This window comes from Lissotriton helveticus, chromosome 3_2 (genome assembly GCF_964261635.1).
Source record: "Lissotriton helveticus chromosome 3_2, aLisHel1.1, whole genome shotgun sequence".
Classification (NCBI taxonomy): domain Eukaryota; kingdom Metazoa; phylum Chordata; class Amphibia; order Caudata; family Salamandridae; genus Lissotriton; species Lissotriton helveticus.
Genome location: NC_136062.1, coordinates 148,856,783 through 148,877,464, shown reverse-complemented (window position 1 = coordinate 148,877,464; position 20,682 = coordinate 148,856,783). Strand labels below are relative to the sequence as shown.

Sequence of the window (20,682 nt, the reverse complement as noted above, 5' to 3'; positions counted from 1 at the left end):
ATATAAAATGTGAAAGAACTGGGAGAACTACGTCTCAAATTTCTATAAACATTCTGCTGTCGTCCCTTTAAACCATATAATAAAATTCTACTGCTCCGAGGCACATCTGTATGAAAACAAACAAAAGATGAAAACCTTTGAAAATGTGCCTATTCTATTTCATGCAAAGTATACTGTCGGGACGGAACTGTCTCCTGCATGGTGAACAGGTACCCCTGGCCTTAGTAACCCAACTGCATGTGATCTCTGGTATTTTATGGCCCAACTTACACAGTAATCACACATGCCCACAGAGTTCTATGCTCTATTTCAGACTGAGGTCCTAAACCAGGTTCTGGAGGAATGCACCAAACGTGCTTTCTAGCAGGTGGTTGCAACTTTAGTACTGAACAGAACTACTTCTTTGGTTCAGAAGACATGTTGACCCTACTGCTCCACTTGTATAAAGTTTAACTTGTGAAAGACATGTAGATGCTTGAGCGGACAGCCCGAGTGTATGTTGTGTAAAGCATTGCTAATAGTAGGGTTCCATATGGCTATGGGTGTTAGGAGACCAAAATGATCCATTTTGCATTGCCACTAGTTTTACATAGCACAAGAAGTTGGTAGATGAATGGGACTAGTCAGCACAAATTTCTAGGCAGGGCCTACCTCTTTGATCTCTTCTGGAGTTATGATTCAGAGACCCTTAGAAAAGCCAGTTGCAGATGTTTCATATATCATGGTTAGGCTTCCCTGTTTTCAGTTTCTATTTTTGGTAAATTATGGTGTTTTTTTCCAGTGTTTTCAAGTGATTTCAATACCTTAAAAAAACAACGGTTATCAGTGGTTATACATTTTCCTGCCATTAAAAACAACAGAAACAGTGTTTTTCAGGTGTTTATGGAACTTTTTGCTTTTGTTATTGCTTGCTTTCTGCACTGATAGTGCATGGTATATAGACAGTGTATGTACAGTTTAAATGAGGTCCGAATACATTTTTACGAATTCAACTTTTTATAGTACACCATACAATACTTCTTCAGGGAGTCTTTGGTCATGCACGCACACTCTTTCCTTCCCATATATATTTTTATCTGTGAAAAGGCCCTCTCAACATTGGCACTTGAGTTAGGCAACACCAAAATAGCCAGTATACAATTTGCTAACTCTGGCCACTGACATAGCTCTCCATGCCAATACTGGTGCACCTGAAGATTGTGATTCTCTGCAACAGCTTCTCCAACATATGCATTGAACTGGGTGCATATGCCCTCGGAGTTATTGAAGCAATCAAAAATGAGGTAGCCCTTTTCAAATTCCAGAGAACATTTCCCTTTACGGAAAGGATGTATAACTTGTGCAGAAACCCACAGTGAGGCTTCATTGACTTCAAATGCCATGGTTGGTGAAGGGCTATTTCTCATACATTGTAAAATGAAAGTTCCAGAATAGCTCCTCAACATTTCTTTGCTTACCAAGTGGCAAGCACTCTAACATGGAATATGTTGCTGTGCCAAAGTCACTAAAAGTGTTGCCCATCGTACTCTCAAGGAGATGTTTCACATCTATGCTGAACACTTGGTAGACAAGGGTGTTTTCAGACTCTAGTTTTTTTATTATGTCCACTACAGCAGTCATGCTTTCCAGTAAAAATCTAAGAATGCAGTAGAGTGTTCTTTTTTCAAATCACTACCAATATGTGACCAAAGATCCTCACATTACTTGCCTTTGGTATTATCACTCCGCAAAAGTTCTGTAAATGCTTGCCACATGGATAACATAGCATTCATGGCCTCTAGGACTGAGAACCACCAGCTAAGGGACACAGTTGGGATGACTCTTTCATTGATGCCACACAAAGTACAAAATGAGAAATATTTGCGTTTTAATTTCCTTGCAAAACAAAACAGTGCACCAGATTGGACTAAAAAGTCAACAGCATTCTTCATTAACTCTGAAGATTGTAAAGATGCTTTCAGCATACCTCTAACAAGTGGCAAGGATCTCTTACAGGAAAGCACTTCAGCTCAGGTATCGATTTTGACATGTTATCACAAAACTTTCATATATGTAGCTGAATCACTGCAAATACAAAAATAATCCCTCCAATCTTTGTTGAACTTGGTAAGAACTTTTTGCAGCAGCGTTCCAAGTGACACTGCGTTCCATGTTTTCAAATGTCTGGTGTCAAATTTTCAGCAGTATCCCAGATGCTTTGTGACTGCACTCTTTTTACATATACCTGTCACTATACCTTGCATTGAATGTTTAAAGCCTGGGGTGTTTGGCAATTCACCCACTGTCAATACTGACTCACTAGAAAAGGGGGCTGATGTATCAAGGGGTTTTACACATTATCTGTGGGTAAATGTGATGGTACATATTGGGAAAGAGTCTTATGAAACCTACATTTTTCCTATCAGTGAAAGACTCAAACATAGCCCAAAATCAAATATGATTTTGATATTTCCTGATTCTCTACAGTTTATAAAATAAACAAGCTTTGGCATAGCCAATAATTCTTGCCTTTAGGACATTATAAGTGTGTTGCCATGCAACAGTTGATGTTGCACCAAGGATATTGTGCTACATAATTAAATACTTCTAAGGTCCCAAAGGCGAGACCTATTGGCTATGCCAATGCTTGTTTTGTGAAAAAGCATTTATACCATTTTTTTTTGTTTTGTGAGTTTGTGGTTTATGAGACTGGGAACAAAAGTAACTTTGCAATTATGCTCTGACTTTGCCAAGAGAGGAGTGGTTTCTGTTACCCAAAGTACAGTGGACATCTGGTTTGTCAACATTACCAGAGCCGAGAGCTCACCATGGGATAATATTTTAAAGCCTGGATGCCTGATATATGGCAACACTGACCACATTACTCTTATCTGAATTCCAGGGCTAGGCACTTCAAACAAGAAAAAAGCAATTTACAAAATGGAAGCACGAGGCTATGTTTTGGTGCGCATGTGTATGTGTGTGTGTATGTGGGTGGGTGTATGTGTGCGTGCTTAAGCAGAACCCGTAAAGGTTCTGAGTACAACCAGAGCCATGAAAACAGCATCCTCGATTTTAAAAGGTACAAAAGCTTCACTCAATCGCCCTGCAGCTTCTTACGCAGCATCGACGACCCTGTTATTTGTTGTACGATATGTGGATTCATTTGTATTTTCTTTACATAAAAGAGTACACAGGCTAACAGTTTGAAGAACAATGCTAAGTGACGTTTCCTGTTGACCTTAAGCTCTTCAAATAAAACCAAGCCGGTGCCTCTTAAAGAGTGCTGCATTTCCATAAAAGTGTGTGGGTTCTGCCAGGACATCGGTGTTCTGCAGCCCTTCAAAGCAGCTCAGTGCAAAATGTTTTTCTGATTATACTAACTGCCTTATTTGGACACAAAATAATAAAGTTATTTTGAAAAAAATATATGAATGTTTATTTGTGTTGCTATAATCTTTTATTTCAGTTGATGCCATAGACAGGAGATTTCCACTAGCATGTACTGAAGAGGATGTGGCAAAATGGCAACTTACTTTGGTGCTGAGGAGCAAGGTTCTAGTCTGACTTGAGCGTATTATCCATTATCTTCTTCTGAAAACAAGGTGCGCATGAATTTCAAACAGACTCCAGTGCAAAATTAGCATATGCTACAGCAATACTGACAAGCATCTTAACTGCAAGCCCTGTTTCCGTTTGTTAGAGGATGGCAAGCATTGGATTCACTGCAGCTTACAACCAAATGCAAATTGTAGATGTAGTGGTATTTACAAAATCACAGCAGCCTGCTAAGAATAATTTGGGTATTCTACACATGGATTGGGTAGAACTTGCTCAAATGGCTTTATCTTCTAATTTTCCATGGGACCGGAGAGAACAGTAACATTTTTGCATTTTTGTTGCAATATTCTAAATCGGCAGAATTGATGCTAGAGCAGTACTCCAATCAACCCTAGCTTTCCTGCATTTTTCCAGAGCTCTACATGAGAGTTCTCTGTCATAGCCAGGCTAGATGCATTTCTTGTCTGCACTCACGCCAGGGCAACAAACACAAACACTGAGAGAGGTACCTAGTGGCTGAGGGTACAAGCAGTTTTAGGCAGACTTATGGTGCTCTACAGAAGGCAAAAAGTAAACATAGCACATTCTGAACTGAATCACTGAACTGAATAATTTAAACACAAATGTGATTTTCAAGGATAATTGATGTGTTGAACATGCATTTGCACTGAATATTTTTATAAGCAGTTTCTGCTCTGTGAAAGGTCAACCAAATGCTAAAATCCAGGATTTGTGCTCTCTAGCCACGCCTTGACTCTGACGTATTGACCCAACCCCTAGTGTCACCGCTCCTGAATGCACTTTCCCCCCACCCTCGGTGACATCTTACCCCTCACTGACAAACCGTGTTCCTTGCCTCGGTTTTCACAGCTCAAGCCTCAGAGCAATGAAAGGGGAAAGCCGAGGACCCCCCGCCTTTAACCAGCACACACCCTGTATGTATTTATTGATCTATGTATTACTTTAATGAACTGATGAATTTATGGATCACTTCATCAATCACTTTGGATAAAATGTGTGCAAAGAAAATATGAAAAAGAAAATAAAGATTATGTACATTTATCACTTGAAGTTGAATTCACCCTGTGGCCTGTTCGTCGCCTGCTGATGAGCTCTATGTTGCGCATTTAAATCTGTGGACTCTTTATGGGCCATCTTTATATATGGTTAGGGTGGACTCGTTCTATGCAGTAGTGTAAAAAAAAAAGAAAATCCCCTGACGTCTGCCCTATATCCTTTTCAGGGGGCCCCTTTTGTATTGGTCAGGCGTCTCTAAATGACAGACACTACCGTACTGCAGCGAGGATCAGAGACTAGGGACAAGAAGGGAAACCGTAGTGCTGCAAGTGACTGGCATAGTACTGCAGAAGTGAAAGAGAAAATGGAAAAAGAGCAGCGCCTCGCCAACTCCTGCGGGTAAAAAGGAAAACCAATATCAGCTGAATTGGTAAACATCATCAGGTCATGTGATAATGTGGGAAACAGGAGAGCAAGACTGCACATCCCTGTCTGTGCCTCCCCGACCTCAGAAATACCACTACTGCCCTGTAAATTGAGCCTTATTATGCAGTCAGTGGAGGCTATGAGCGGAGTTTTTTTTGAATCGTCTCTCCCTTGTATTCATTATTAATTAATAAAGTACAGTAAATCAAAGTAAACAAAGTAAACAAACACAAACACTTACCACCACTGCGCTCAAAGTAAACAAGAGAGCTGGGCGGCCGTGAAGAATGATGACACGGGGCATAAACGTTGCGCGTGAAAAAAAAAAAACAGGAACACTTCACTACAATCCACGAGCAGAGACAAACAGAATTGAAGCGCCATCAAGCAAGGCGGACAGAGGCACGCCAGGCTTAATGAGCCTTGACCGACATCCACATGGCAGTTGCGCGCGTGCACGCGCCCTTTCCTAGCAAGCTTGAGGCCAGCAAAAGACTCTGGTAGCACTTTTAAAAGCCTGTTTACTAAATTTCTCGCAGAGCAGCGCATGCGCTGGCTCAGCGAGACCTAATAAACAACACCTAAAACATGCTTATAACCCCTGTATCTTTAGAGCAAAGACCACAAAACGGAGAAAAGGAAAAAGAAACAACATTTTAGTGACATCCCTAAACAACAAAACTCAAGCAGAATAATGTTAGCCAAGTCTTTATTACTATTACCTTATATAACAAAGTTACATAGTATTGGCCCCTTCAGAAGAAATAAAATGGACACTCTCACTCTCCTTTCCCTTTCTTTGAATGGCATTTAGTTTGTGGTTGTGCAGGTTTTTTTCAGTGTTTATATGTTTACACTGGTGAGGGCTAATTCCCTTCCGGTGGGGTTTTATCAGTTATAATAGGTTTAAACCTAAAACTGGACAGCCTAATCATTGAGCTCACGTGCTGGGTACTACAGTCAGACCCAGCATCGTCACTACCAACTATGAAAGCGATCACCTTTTACAAAAGACTATGGCTGCTCTGCAGAAAGAATTTGAAGGATGTTCTTGCCCAGTTTTCAGAGCAAAAGTAGGATGGACCAAAGAGTCAAACCACCCCAAGCACCATAAATGTAACCCTGTGGTCGATACACCAGTAGCCCCTGCTTGTTTTTTGAACACCCCAACCCAACCCTGATCCTCAAACATGTTAATTTGTTCCGCAGTTCTGTACATTTGCATCTCATTAAAGACCAATATTACAATATAAGCTCAATGATTTAGTTCATTATTTAGATGCACCCAAAGTTTGTTTGTGAAAAGGGGAACATCTCAGGAAAACTATTTGCTAATTTTAAACTCATCCACCTAGTTATTACCTCTAAGTAGCCACCAGTATACATTCTTGTCAACGTTTTGGGTCTGGATTATCACAACTTGTTAGATCGAGCCTGTGACAGAGCAGGCCCTGCTTGCGAGACGTATTGTGTAGAGAAAAGTGCTTAGACACCCTTCATTGCTTAACATTCCTTGGCTTAGTTATCACTCTTTTTACAGATTCCTAATTAGCCATCACAGGCCAAGTGGCACTTCAGTTCCTTTCAGTAAAGCATGCACCTAGCACAGATTAATTCACCTAACTGGTGCCAGTCCGCTGCTCGCTCAGTGAGTCAGGTATTATTTCTTCCCCCCGCCCACTCCTTTTCCTCATACCAACCTTCTGCCACATTCAGTTATTGCTGATGCCTTCTTCCACCCCTCCACGCTTGAATTGCTTCCCTCCATCTGTTGTTGCCGATACCACCCTCCTCCCTCATGTCTTTCTTGCATGCTTTTTAACGTGAAGGAGGGTGGGAGAACACTGCCTCACATCCCAGCACACAATGAGCCCCAATGCACCATGGTAAATGCAGTACTCTGACAGTTACATAGAGCGCGCAACGTACAGTGCAGAAGTGTGGCATAGAGTAGAGTGGCAAAGACCAGAGTGCCGAGTGTGCAGTGCTGCAGAGTAGAGTGGTGTAAACTGAAGTGGCATAGAGTGAAATGGCCTAGAGTAAATTGTTTCAGAGTAGAATGAAGTGGCGGTTCAGGGTGGAGTGGTACAGAGTAGTGGCATAGAGTGCAGTGTTGTGGAGTGGCATGGTGTAGATTGCATTGGCGTAGAGTGCAGTAGCGTGGTGCAGAGTGCAATAGAGTGGCGTAGACTGCAGTGGCAGAGTAGATTGTTTCAGAGCAGAGTGTAGTGGCCTAAAGGGGAGTTGTATGAAGTGGAGTGTCATAGAGTGCAGAGTGGCTTAGAGGGGATTGGCCTAGAGTGCAGTAGCATAGAGTTCAGTGGTGTAGAGTTAACTGGAATAAAGCAGAGTGGGAAACAGTGCAATGTTGCAGACTATAATGTCGTAGAGAGCAGTGGTGTATAGTAGAGTGACGAAGTGCAGTGGTGTAGAGTGCAGTGGTATAGAGCGCAGAGACGTGAAGTATAGTGGTGCAGAGTAGAATAGAGTGGTGTAGAATGCATTGACGCAGAGTAGATATACAAGTAGTGTGGTGTAGAGTGCACTGGCGAAGAGTGCAGTTGCACAGAGCACAGTGGTTCAGAGTAGTATGGGGTAGAGTGCATTAGAGTAGAGGAATAGAGATGCGTGGAGTGGTGCAGTGACGCAGTATGGAGTGGAGTAGCGTAGTGTTGAGTGGTGCAGAGTAGAGTGGTACAGAGTATAATGGGGTGGGGTAGCATGGAGTATGCCTGGTTTGGTAGCGTACTGCCATCTAATAACTGGGAAGAGGGCTTGTTAGACCTGACAGCCTTAGGGTGGTCTTCCCCTCCCAACTTTTTGCCCACCTCCTGCATTTTTCTGACATCGTTTTTGCTGGCTTTAGGTGCGCTTTACCACTGCTATCCAGTGCTAAAGTGCTTGTGCTCTCTCCTCCAAATATGGTATTGATGTCCCATCCCAAATTGGCGTATTTAATTTACAGAGAAGTCCCTATTAAAGTGCTTTACATGTACCAGGGCCTGTAAATTTAAAGCTACACAGCCTGCAGCACTGATTGTGCAGCCCACTTAAGTAGTCCCCTAACCATGGCTCAGGCCTGCCACTGCAGAGCCTGTATGTGTCATTTACACTTCCATTTCGACATTAAAAGATAAGCCTCTTGCCAGGCTTAACCTTCCATTCTCTCAATCTTCATATCCACCGATATTCTTTAGTCAGCCAGCTGCATCGAACTAGACTCTACATGGATGCAATGCATCAAAATTGAAATTTCGCCCATCATTGGTCTACTGATCGTAAATTTATATATGCACCCCGGTGGAAAACACAAAGGGAAGAGGATAAAACAACTAACCACCGCAATAAACACATTGAAATCCTCCTATCAAAGCGATAACATGCTAATAACAGGATATTTCAACATGAACTTAATGCAAGGACAGGAGGGAACTCTTCCTACCCACATTGAACCTCGACAGGGCAATCAAAGTAGACAAAGCGCAATGGGGAGGAAATGTGCTGCAGAACTGGAATTCCTCCACTTGTACACACTAAACGAAAGGGGTCACATTTACAGACCAGCCGCTTTAACGAGGGTCACTAGGAATTCAGGTTCAACAATAGACTATACCTTAGCTGACCCTGACCTATTCCCTCATATCAAAGACTTCCATATTCTGGAACGGGGTGAAAGCGACCATTACCCTCAGACTTTCACACTATCAATTCCACTAATTAAGTCCGAGCAAGCGCAGCCTCTAACTATGAACACTCAACTTTTTAACCTGCAAAGATTAAATTGGAAAGAAGACATTTCCAACTTAATGGAGACATGCCACTTACTCCTCTCACCACCCGCCTTATCAAAAGACATAGTAAAGACCTGGGAGTCCTTCGTAGTGAACATAAACAAAAAATACCAAACCAATCACAGAGGACACAAAACAATAAGTAACGGAGGAGGGAAATTGTATACTCCAAAATTGCGTTTATTAAAAAAGCAACTTAACTCATATCTCAGGGCCCAACGTAAAAAGGACCCCCAACTATCACAACAAACCCTGAAAAAAAATTGAATCCTTAAAAAAAGAGCTAAAACGTGAGACCAAATCGGCCAAGCAACAGTACAAGGAAAAACTACAGTGTACTATACTCCAAGCTAGCAAACTACGGAATTCCAAAGATTTCTGGGCAAAAATAAATTTTATGCTCAACGGCAAACACCGACAGTTCAATTTGGAGTTGACCTATCAGCTTTGGGGTACCCACATCGATCTACTATACAACTTTACGCATGACACATCCACAGACAATACATTCGCAACCCTATCCGAGCCCACCTCAACACCAAGCCTGAGATTAATGGCAGAAGCAAAGTCTCCTCAATCCAAAGATACCTGCAATCAACCGCTAATGGAGAAATTTACCAGATTACACCAATGCAGGTTTCAAGCACCATAAAACACTTGGGAGCAGACGGAGCCCCCGGACCAAATGGCCTTCCCAACGCCCTATTTAGGCAAGACCCAATGTTCTGGGCCAGTCAACTATCCCCCTTGTTCTGCCATAGCTTAAGGACCGGGAATATTCCTGATTCCTGGAGGGGCAGCATTCTACATCCTATATACAAATCAGGGTCTCGCTCAGATCCCAACAATTAGAGGCTAATAGCCTGATAGATGTGGAGGCCAAGATCTACGCATCAAACCTATTCGTAGAACTGGAGTCTTGGGTCAACAGCAAATGGTTAATCCCATTGACACAAACAGGCTTTCGGGCCGGAATGGGTACTCTAGCAAACTTATCCGCGCTAACCCTCCTCGCTAAAAAGGCAATCGATAACTCCACCACGCTATATACCTGTTTTTTAGACCTAAAAGCGGTCTTCGATAAAGTGCCTAGATCTAAACTTTGGGTCAAAATGAAAGCGTGGGGTGCGCCGCCAAAGCTATTGGGAGCAATTATAGAATTATACTCGCACACCTGGGTCCAAATTAAAAAAGGAGATGGCCGATGCCTAACAAAGAAATTTCAAACATCTAACGGACTAAAGCAAGGTTGCGTGTTGGCCCCCAGCCTTTTCAACATCTACACCGCAGACCTAGAAAGCGACTTACGCACAATTCAGGGAGATCCACCGAAATTGGGACATTCGTCTGGAGGATAAACTCTTCTATATTAACACAGGTTGACAAATACAAATACTTGGGCATCATACTTGATCACCAACTAAAATACAAACACCATTTAGAACAGGGGAAATCAAAAGCCAAACAACTTCAATTTGCTTTTAAAACCATACAAAAACATTTAAGCGGAAGTTCAACCGGCCACATGTTAAAGATCGTAGCTGCTAAATTCTTGCCATCGCTCACATATGGCTCGGAAATGATGGCATCAAGGGACTCTACAGTGTTGAACCTTGCTCAATCAAAACTGTTTAAAAACCTTTTTTCGATCCTGCGACACATTTCACAAGCCCAAATTCGTCTGGAATATGGTTTAACAAACCAGACTCCGGCAAGACAAGGAGCCGTGGCCAAATACTACTGGCGTATGAGGGACGCCGAAGACAACTCACTTGCCCACCTCTGCTGGCTTGAAGTCGAAAAACAGGCTGGGCTCCCTAATTCAACATATAAGTCCCTTAGGCAAGCACTTCAGTCGTTAAAGCTAGAAGAAGCCTGGCTCTCACCCGCGTCTTACAACGCTTTTAAACAGATCACCAACAAAGCCATCAAACAAGCATCGCTGCTAATGGACAAAGGCGCAGTGGCTGGCAAAAGCCACGCCTGGATCGTGTTACCAACATATAACCATCTGAAACATCAGCCATACCTGCAAGACTGTTTTAGGGATCACTACAAAAGGAAATTAAGCCTTCTGAGGCTGGGTTGGTTCTCTAGTAAAGACCTTACCCCCAAATGGCTGCGGAGCTGGTCAACCTCAAACTGTTCCCTTCGCGGCAAGGGCGTAGAGTCATTATTGCATCTATTATGCATATGCCCGGCACTCCAAAATTTAAGGAAGATGCTCTTGTTACCACTCCTAAGAGAAGCGCAAGTAAGATCCTGCAGGACGGCGGTGATAAAATGCCTTAGCGGGTCTTGGATACAACTTTCCTGCAAAACTATAAAATTCTTGGCTCACGCTGCCCAAGAGCTGGAAAATAAGGAAACAATTAAAGACGACCTGGGCCAATTGGTCCCCACAAGGCTGGCCCCGGACTCTCCCTTAAACTCCTAATGGATACCCTTATTTTTATTTTATTTTTCCAGTTTATAAAAAAAAAAAACTTCATTCTGAGTTAACAATGTGTTATTTCCATTAAGTCACAATTAACCCCCCAAGTATTTTGTATCCCCGCCAAGAGTACCCATTTGTTGTCTGGTAGCTTTAACGAGATAGTTATCCCCTTGCCCAGCTCCATTTGAGTTTTTCTTTTTTTAACTTTACACAGTGACAGCATATTTGAGCAATTTGCTAATCTCCGTGTTATTTTAAGGTATTATTATTCTATGTGATTTGACGTTGTTTTTACATTGATTCAAAGATGTCAAGCTTTATCTCATGGTGGTAAGATCCACCCTTTTATGATTTTCACAAATCAAATAAAGTATTACTTATTATTATTCATATAAGTAGGGCTCCCGGTTTTCCGTTTCTACAGATGTTTACATATGAATACAGACGGAAAACTATGTTTCCTTTGTCTGTATTTATATTTAGAAACGGCAACATACTCGCACATTTTGTCGCGCTGCCGTCGGTATTTTGTTGTAGAATCTCATGACTTCAGTGGCCCTGATTTAGACCTGGTGTAAGTCTGCTCCATCGACAATACCTGCCGCTGCCTGCTACTTGGGACCCCGCTGTGAGCAGCTGGTCTGTGGAGGAGTCTCTGTGTAATGTAAATTCAGTGTAATTTACTGACTCACGTAAACAGGTGGCGGAGACCGACTAAGCGGTGTCTAGACCCATTGTAGGCAGCTGCTATGTGGAGTTAGACCCAGTGTAAGGTGAATTACATGGGTACAATGTTGCAAGAGCATTTATGGTATTAAAACTCCAGCATGCGCTGTCTTTAAATGGTGAGAGTGTACATGGGATATACACCCCGGTTTCACTTTCTTCTACACACTGGGGGAGTGAGGGTATCACATTATTTATAGACCTCGGTGTGAGCTGCCTGCACCTAATGGAGAGGGGGTCTATATGCTGTTTCGACCCTGGCCTGATGCTGTGAATGAGGAGTTTCTTCCCTCTGTCAGTGCGAGTTCTTTGGTCCAAACAATTCTGCTGTGCCGTGTTAAAGGCAGCTCTTTACGGTTCGGTGTTTAAGCCACTGAGCACAGGGGGAACTGTAGACACTGCCCGCAGTCTGGTAAGAAGGGGTGAAAAGAACAACAAAGCCTCGTTAACAAGTGAATGGTCTTTTTAAAGACCTGTGAAGTGCTTGGGTGCGGCTGGCAGCTTAAAAACTGGTCTGTGAGTGTGCCTGGGGAGCTGTCTCAGCCAGGGCTGACACACAGGACGGGTGGGGGCGAGGGTAGCAGTGCACTCACATAACCGAGCGCATGTGTGCATTGTCAATTGTCGCAGGGGTCTGAAAACCTTACTAGCTGCTGGTACTTCCATTAGGATTTGGCACCTCCAGAGCAGGCCAGTCAATTGACTGCAATAGACATGCTGTGGTGGTTGGACGAGGCTCGAGCATTGTATCCACTGAGAAGGCTGATGTCAGGATACTCTCAGCATGAAGATGTAAGCGAAGAGGTGAGAATGACCAAGTCCTTCAGGAGAGATTATTTGCCCTGCCCCAGTACCTTTGTCCACTGCAGTGAAGGTAGCTGGCTGCTTCACTAGTACTTTGAGGGTGAATAGATGGACATTGCTCAGTGCCGCACAGCTCTTTCGATACATTATACATAGCGACTTCTTTAATACGATGTCAGTGATGGACAGATATCTTAGTACATTGCTGAGTGCTGGGTAGCTCGCTCACAACATTCAGTGCTGAGCAGTGTCCTCAGTAACTTGTCAGAGCTGGGCAGTGTTGTCAGAGCCTTATCAAAGCTAGGCAGCTTTTCCAGCACATTGCTCAGAGCTGGTCAGCGTTCTCAGTACTATATAAGTACTGGAGAGTTCTGTTGGAACTCTGGGTGTAGGTGGATACCCCTCCCACTAAAGCTCTGCGCGATCCTTCGTCATTCTCTTTGCCTCTAAGGTAAGCCTAACTGCTCTGTGCCAAGCTGCCTCAGGGTGAGCACTTAATTTAGGGTTTGTCCGCATCTTACCCTGTCTAGGATTCTCTTGATGCGAGAATTTCCCAACACAGAATTAGTAGCTCTCTTACAACAAGTACATTCACAAAGGTGCGTGGGTCCCGCTCTGCAGCGACTTGCTGGTTCCGAGTGTGGCGCGATGGTGGGTCTGTGTCTGGATCCTGGTGATTTAATGGCAGTAGTGAGAGAGCAGGCAGGGTGCACCGACAGCTGAATGAGGTGCGAGTGCTGGACTAGCAGAGGCACTGAAGGCCAGGAAGCAGGAGCACTGGCAAGGCTTTTACTTGGTCCCAGAACTGGGGTTTCAGGGGTGGGGAAGGCCAGCAATCCAGTGTGTTTGCTGAGACCTATGTGGTGCATGAAATGGAATAGCAAGGGCTGTTGCAACCCGGGGTAAGGGTCGCATTATATAGGACCAGAGTTTTTTGTTAGAAGCCCCCGGGTTACCAAACACCAAAGGCCCCATAGCTATGCTTCCACCTCGCACTTCTCCCTCCACCCTACACATCCTGCCATTTTTTTAACCAATTTTTCATTCGTTTTCTAGTACAATATAGCCTATATTGTACCGGAAAACGAATAAAATAGTCAATTTAAATAAATGTGGAAAAATACTAGCGGCAGCGTAGTCTTTTGCTTGTGGCAAAAATAAATGTGGATAAATACAGATGGAAATGGCAAAAAACATAAATACCATAAAACCGTGAGCCCTACATATAAGTCACCCCTAGAGAGCTAGGTGCAAAGTATTGAAAAGGTAAGACATGTACTTATACATTTTACATGTCCTCTCAAGTTAGTTTTCACTACTAAAAGGCCCGTCTCTAATATAATATAACATTATTACATTGTTTATGAAGTAATAGACTTTTTCAAGTTGGGTATTTCTGAAATCAGAATTGAAAATTGCAACTTATGGTGATTTTAAATTTCAGTTCTGAAAATGCCACTTTGATGATGGACGCAGAACAAATCAAACAGTGACCTCCTGTCAAGAGATCTGGGCTAAATTCACATTTCTTTTGCTCACCATGCCACCCCAGTTTAGACGCAGCCATAAGCAAATCAGTCTGACCCTACTCCACATGGGAACAGTCCAGCCCAAACTGCCACGCCAGGTCCTCCCTGGACCAGAAACAAGCATCCTGGGACCGGCTTTAGGGTATCGCACCTCATCAGCCAGGCTAGCTTCAATCCAGTGGCAAAGTGAGGCCACATCTGGGAATACCCGGTACACTTAGGGCGAGTAAGCAACAGACACACAAATGACAGATGGAACTTTAAGAAAGTTGGCATTTTCGCACTTTAGCCATGTGGTGCATGCTGCCTGCCTCTGATACACATCTGGGAAGTGTGAAAACTGGGCATTTTGTACTCCCCCCTAGACAGCCATACAGTAGGAGCTCATGTGACTTGATTGGCCATCCTGGGAGGATAGAAGGGAGGAGTTGGGCTCAGCATCACACTTCCACCTGAATAGGCTGCTTAAACTCCTATAGTGAGTCTAGAGCCAGGGAAGGAAGGGAGGACCTCTGTGCACTTCAAAGACCTGTCTTTGATGTCTCCCCCACGTCAAAGATACAACTGAATATAAGTATTGAACATCTGATCCCACTACTTTAGTACACTTCTTGACCTGTGAAGGCTCTGCCAGGAAGAAGTAATGCTGTGCTGCTGTAGGACTGCCACTCTCATGGACTGCTGCTTTGCTGGACTCCTGCCTTGCCGTACTGCCCTACTGCTTGCTGCCCTCCTGCCTGTGTGAGAAGGACTAGACCTTCATCACTTGCACTCAGAGTGACTCCAAGGGTTTGCTGGCTTGCCTCCTGATCTGAGGTCTCAGGAATAAGAAAGACTTCCAACTCTTATGCGCATTGACTCTGCCATCTGCGAGTCTGACCTGCCAATTGGTGTCACCAAGTCCTGGACCCTTGGTAGTGAGGCCTGGGGTGCTTTTTTCAATAAGACCCATGCATCTTTTCCAGAACCTGCGCCGATGTGTGGGTCAGAACCGGGACATCACACTTCTTGAATGACCAGCAAAGGCGCATTGCCTCTGTTGTATGAATCAACCCAACATATTCACCTTCGAAACCAGCACAGCATGACCCTCTACTCGTGGTCTTCAGAACTGCTTCAACAACGAGAACTCCGAATTGCAGTCCCTGCGCTAATCAGAGTTGACACATCGCCGCTGCTGTGCAGACAAGGACCAGCACATCATCACCTTTGTGAGGATCAACAGTGACTCATCGCTTTGGCTGCTCCCCTGGTTCAACGGTCTTAACTGGGCCCCCGTATCCGGCCCAGGCATCATTAGGGTCGCTTTCAACTTTTGAATTTGACCGTTTCCAGCGCAAGCAGATAGCTCTTACTGCTTCTAAGCACCATTTTACAGTATATTCTTTCAACAGTCATATCTCAAGTTCTACTTAGTGGATTTTTGTCATTTTGATCTTGTTTATGAAATTATGGTCTATTTTTCTAACCTGGTGTGAAATCCTTTTGTGTGATGTTCTCAGTGTGTTAATGTTTGAAGTGTTGCACTAATACTTTATACTTTGCCTCTAAGGTGCCTAACTGCTCTGTGCCAAGCTGCCTGAGTGTGAGAACAGGTTAATTTAGGATTTGCCAGCATCTTACCCTGACTAGGATTGTATCTGTTGCTTGGCATTGGCTTATACCTCAGCCAACCTACAAACTAATTTCTAACAGCACTTATCAACTTGTGAAAGACAACAGACATGCCCGAGAGGGAGTTGACCATCGTTTCTCCCGATGTGTTTGCATGATGAGTATAAGTTATAGTACATTTAAAAAGAAAAAAAAATGCTCCAGTGTGGTAAAAATGGGGGCCGACAAATGGTATAAAGCTTGTTCTATACTCGAAAATACTTTATTTTTACATTTACAGCCCCAGTGCACAATGGATCTTAATTCTCAGCTGAATAGTACTTAACCCACTGCTCTGAAAAAGATAATAAAATTTGCTGCTTAAAGAATGTTTGAAGCCATCACTGTTTTATACATTTTAATTAGGCTGGATATGTGTACATGCTGGAAATATCTGGCTACAAAGGTCAGGCCCGTTTCTTAACGGCTTTTAACGAATAAGGATGAATAAATGTATACCTTGTTAGTAGCTTACACCTGCATAGTAAGCAAACTTCAAGCATTCAATCAAGTTGTGTATGTGAGGAAAGGATGTCAGTGACTGGAAAACTGAATTTTATTGGATAAACAGCTTTAAGCATGCTAGCAGAGCATGGGCAATGGATAGTGCGAGTATGATCTGCTTAAGTATACTAAGGACATTAAGACTGTGAACATGAAATGTTTTGAAAGGAAATTGATCAAATTTGCAGGAAATTGATCAAATTTGCATTTTTAAGAGTACTGAAATCTGGCAGCAGTATTCCTGAGTGAGAAATCTCCTGCAGCACCTACGTGTCTCCACTACTATCAGTGAAGAGGCCCTGTGCAAAGTGCTAGTTATATGCCTAATTATATGATGCCTGTGATGAACGAGCGACTGGCGCTGGAAACAGTTATATGGATTTTGAGAGAGATGCAATTTTTTTTAAAATTACATTTAAACATCCACAAGGATGAAAGCAATATGAGCGTGACTGGAAGGAACTAAAACCTACTTAAGTGAAAATATAGTATCACGGATAAGACTTAAATTGGAACATTAGTAATGTTAAGGTGTAACCCCACCAAACAATTCTTATATGTCCCACTCTTTGTCACTTCCTCTAATATAACATACTGCAAATCCATAGTTTCCTTCGTTAAGAGTGTGACCCCGAGAATATTATGGTTCTGATGGAGATCATAATTAGGACAGGGCAATTTCAGAGGTTTTTAATTTTTACCACATACTTTAACCACAACGCTTATTATAATGTTTTATCAGTGAATTTCTGAGGCTCTTATTACATTGTTTTTCAACAGGCTTAGATTTTTTGGGGTGACTTTTTTTTTTTATTAGCTGCACTTTATGTATGTATTTTATTCTCAAATTGGGAGTTCAAGACGCAAGCAGCAATTATAAAATGAAATATATTGAATTTGAGACAAGTGATCTGGATTTCAAGTACAAACCCAAAGAATATGCCCAGGTCGTTGGAACCATAGTGCACAAACACGAGGTCTGGGTGCTCACAATCCAAAATGCTTTCCAAAGCACATCCTGAATACTCCTGTAACTCACCACACATACTATGTACTGGTAGAACAACCCTCTTCTACAAAAATAACATTTTTACTCAAGATTCCAGACCCCTAGTAGAAACACTAGCTATTACTAGGCAGAGTAGCTTCATGTGGCCGGTATCCGACCACGTACACACACTTCTACTATGCCAAGTCTCTTCTCTATACAGTTGTATTCCTAAACAAAGGTTTTCAGAAAAAGCTGAGTCCCCACAAGACACTTTACTCATTACTAGGCCAAGCCTCTTTCACACACAAATGTTTCTATGAGCAGACATCAATAGCCCTTCTTACCATGGCAGAACCTCTTCTACATGCAGCTGTTGCAAAGCTCTTCATCAAATACTAGACACATTAGTGTAGCCCCTCCTATATACAACTGGCAAATTGGTAGAATTAAATTGATTTCAACAAAGTTTAATTTTCCATCAAGTTATCTTTGCTCTGCAGGTATTAAACTTCTTGGAAAATGCCTATTATACAGTAGAAGAGGAAGAAAAAAATATGGATACTATTACAAAGCAAGTGATATTAGAACGTACAACTGATGGAAAAAGAAATTACAAGAAAAAAAAGGTTGATAAGAGTACCTAAAGATTTCTTAGAAAATAATTAACAAAACTGGAGCTAGTAGTCCCTCCTTTTATTTCGCCCTGGAGACTGCCCCTGCTACATGAATCCTTTCACTTTGGGCCATATGATTTCCCTCAGGCACCTAACCGTCCCTAGCAGCTCGCGTGTATTCTAAACAGATGCTCTTCGCTCCCTCTCAAGGGCTGCAGCTGCCGACTCCTCCCGAAGTCCATCCCCCCATTAACGACAGGAGCAGGAAGCTGGAAATTTGCTGGACTGCTGCTTTGCTGGACTTCTGCCTTGCCGTACTGCCCTACTGCGTGCTGTTCTCCTGCCTGGGTGAGAAGGACTGGAACAGCATCACTTCGACTCAGAGTGACTCCATGTTACTGCCTTGTAGTAGGCGTTGCAGTAGTTCACATTTGCTGGGTGATTGTTTCTGTTTTTTAGTGCTTTACAAATATCCTTGAACTTATGAAGTAGGCGAGCAGTCATATCAAAAACATAGGTACTATGGAGGCTTCGGTTTCATTTAGGAGTCGCTTTTCTTTCCTACGACACGGACCGCAAAATCCATCTTCCAACTTCCTAGAAAGACGCTAGAAGTTACTTTCCCGGTAACATGCATAAAAATCAGACAGTTTCTGTCAATTGTGTGTTCTTTTATTGTGCCGCGAATTTCTGACATCATCTCAGACAAAGTCTTTTTTATAGTATTTAATCCCACAAAATACCCCTTGTTTATGCACTCACAATCTTGGCTAATTATTTAGCCACGGTACACTCAGTAAAAATAATTCATTCAGGAGCACACAATAGGACCGATGAACCACAGGACACACTATCCCAAGCAATGACTCCCTGAAACAGAGGCTGACCATGGCTGCTTACGAACTTATCCAGTGTCCGTGGAGCACCTTGGAATACGGGTTTGTTATGTACCATCAACATTTAATTTACCTGCGGATGGAGTGAACAAACGGGGAAGGAAGGGTGTTTGGACAGTCTGTATGTACTTAGTGTGCAGTTCACAACGTATGAATTTATGCATACACAGTGTGTACTGCCCAGTGCTCTGCTCAGTGTTTGTACACCGCCTAAAATTAAAAAGAATTAAATACTGTCCTGTCTTCAAAGGAACTACCGTGTCTGTTTCAACACTTGATCACTGTTTTGTAATACTTGTTTCAGTCTTCTGAGAATATGTTTATTTAAAGGGGCCAGTCATTGAAAAAATAAAGTAATAGTGTATTTAGCCACTACTGCTCCAGCAACAATTAATGTTAGGAATTCTAGAATGTGCTTCTTGGGGTTTGTCATTCTGACATCATTCATAGGATGGCTCCTTATAACCATTTATGCAAGTGACACATTCACTTCCGGTGGAATCAATGATCAGGTTCTAATCGCTTTATATGGTTCAGTAGGCCTTTTGAAAGAAAGTTCTGCTCACTTTTAAAGGTATGCTTTCTTTTGCGCCAACGACCTTCAGCCCGCTATCTCTCACCTATTTCACCGATGCCTTTTCAAGAGGCAGAATTATGATGGAAGATCAGCAGCAGAGCAGGGTCCTAAACTATGGAACACTCAAAAACCTTTCTAGGTGCAGAACCAAACCATCTCCTAGTCAAGAAACTTCTCCAAGATGATCTATTCAATTGGTCTATCAACTGAAGAACTCTTTGTGGGCCAGCCAGCAGAGAATGCTATATTTGGGGGGCCCTCTGCACCTAACTAGACTAACTTACTCCTGTTACTTTATTTCTATTTTGCCCTTCTAACTAAAGTGCTCTGCTGTTGCCATTAGCCGAAAATGGGTGCTTTAAAAACTTCTATAATGAAATGTGAGACTGTGCTGCTTTATCATGACATTGTCTGTGTAGGTAGTTGTTTATGTGTGCATACATACATGTAAAGAATATTTGTTAGGAGCGGAGGGACATTACACATTATATATGTCGCATAGGAAGCCCTCAACTTAATATGCGTCAGGTATTGCACTGTTGTTGTTTAAGGGTGATAGACCATGTGCCTTACATGAGCTTTAAATAAGCACTAGTTCCATTACTAAAAATTGTCCAGCGGCGGGTTAATGTGTTGCATAGATAAACACTTTTAACGCTTACAAGGTTACAACAGCAAGACTAATTGGGTATGCCAATGCTTGCATTATTTTATAGACTCTACAGCCAGGGAGGGAGCCATAGGAGTCGCATTTCAGTTACACATCATAGGTCCTTATTTAAAATGTAGACAGGGTAATGCAGTTAATTGTATTTTATAACAGCAATACAACACATTGAACAGTGGCAGTCCATAAACTCAAATAAAGCAAGTTTCATGCACTGCTTAAACAGTTGTGCTTATCAATTAGGTGCATAATTTTCAGCTTGAGGTGTGTTAAACCTCTCATCTAATTGTGTTAAGTATAACTTGCTCCTCACACACATTCTTCAGGCTGCTCAATACTCAAGCTATGACTTTGATGGGATTGATAAGGAAGCCGTAGCATGCTTTATAGTGGTCTACTAGTCGCTTGATGGCAACTGCTATACTTTCTGCAAACATGAGTTGTGATCAGTATTTATACCAATGATCAATATCTTGATTATTTTGTAGATCGCTTTTCAGAGATCTATGT

At 42.6% G+C, this 20,682-nt stretch overlaps 1 protein-coding gene across 6 annotated transcripts in view; it reads right to left on the bottom strand.

Annotated features, from left to right (window-relative positions):
* The window catches only part of ZNF592 (zinc finger protein 592), a 424,279-nt gene that overhangs the window by 306,755 nt on the left and 96,842 nt on the right, over positions 1–20,682 (bottom strand). Inside the window, exon 3 of one of the 6 annotated variants that reach the window (XM_078684941.1) lies at positions 652–803. The exons of the other annotated variants lie outside the window; for them this stretch is intronic. The gene's annotated coding sequence lies outside the window, so the exon portion shown is untranslated. The remainder of the gene's footprint in view (positions 1–651; positions 804–20,682) is intronic. 6 annotated transcript variants of the gene reach the window in all.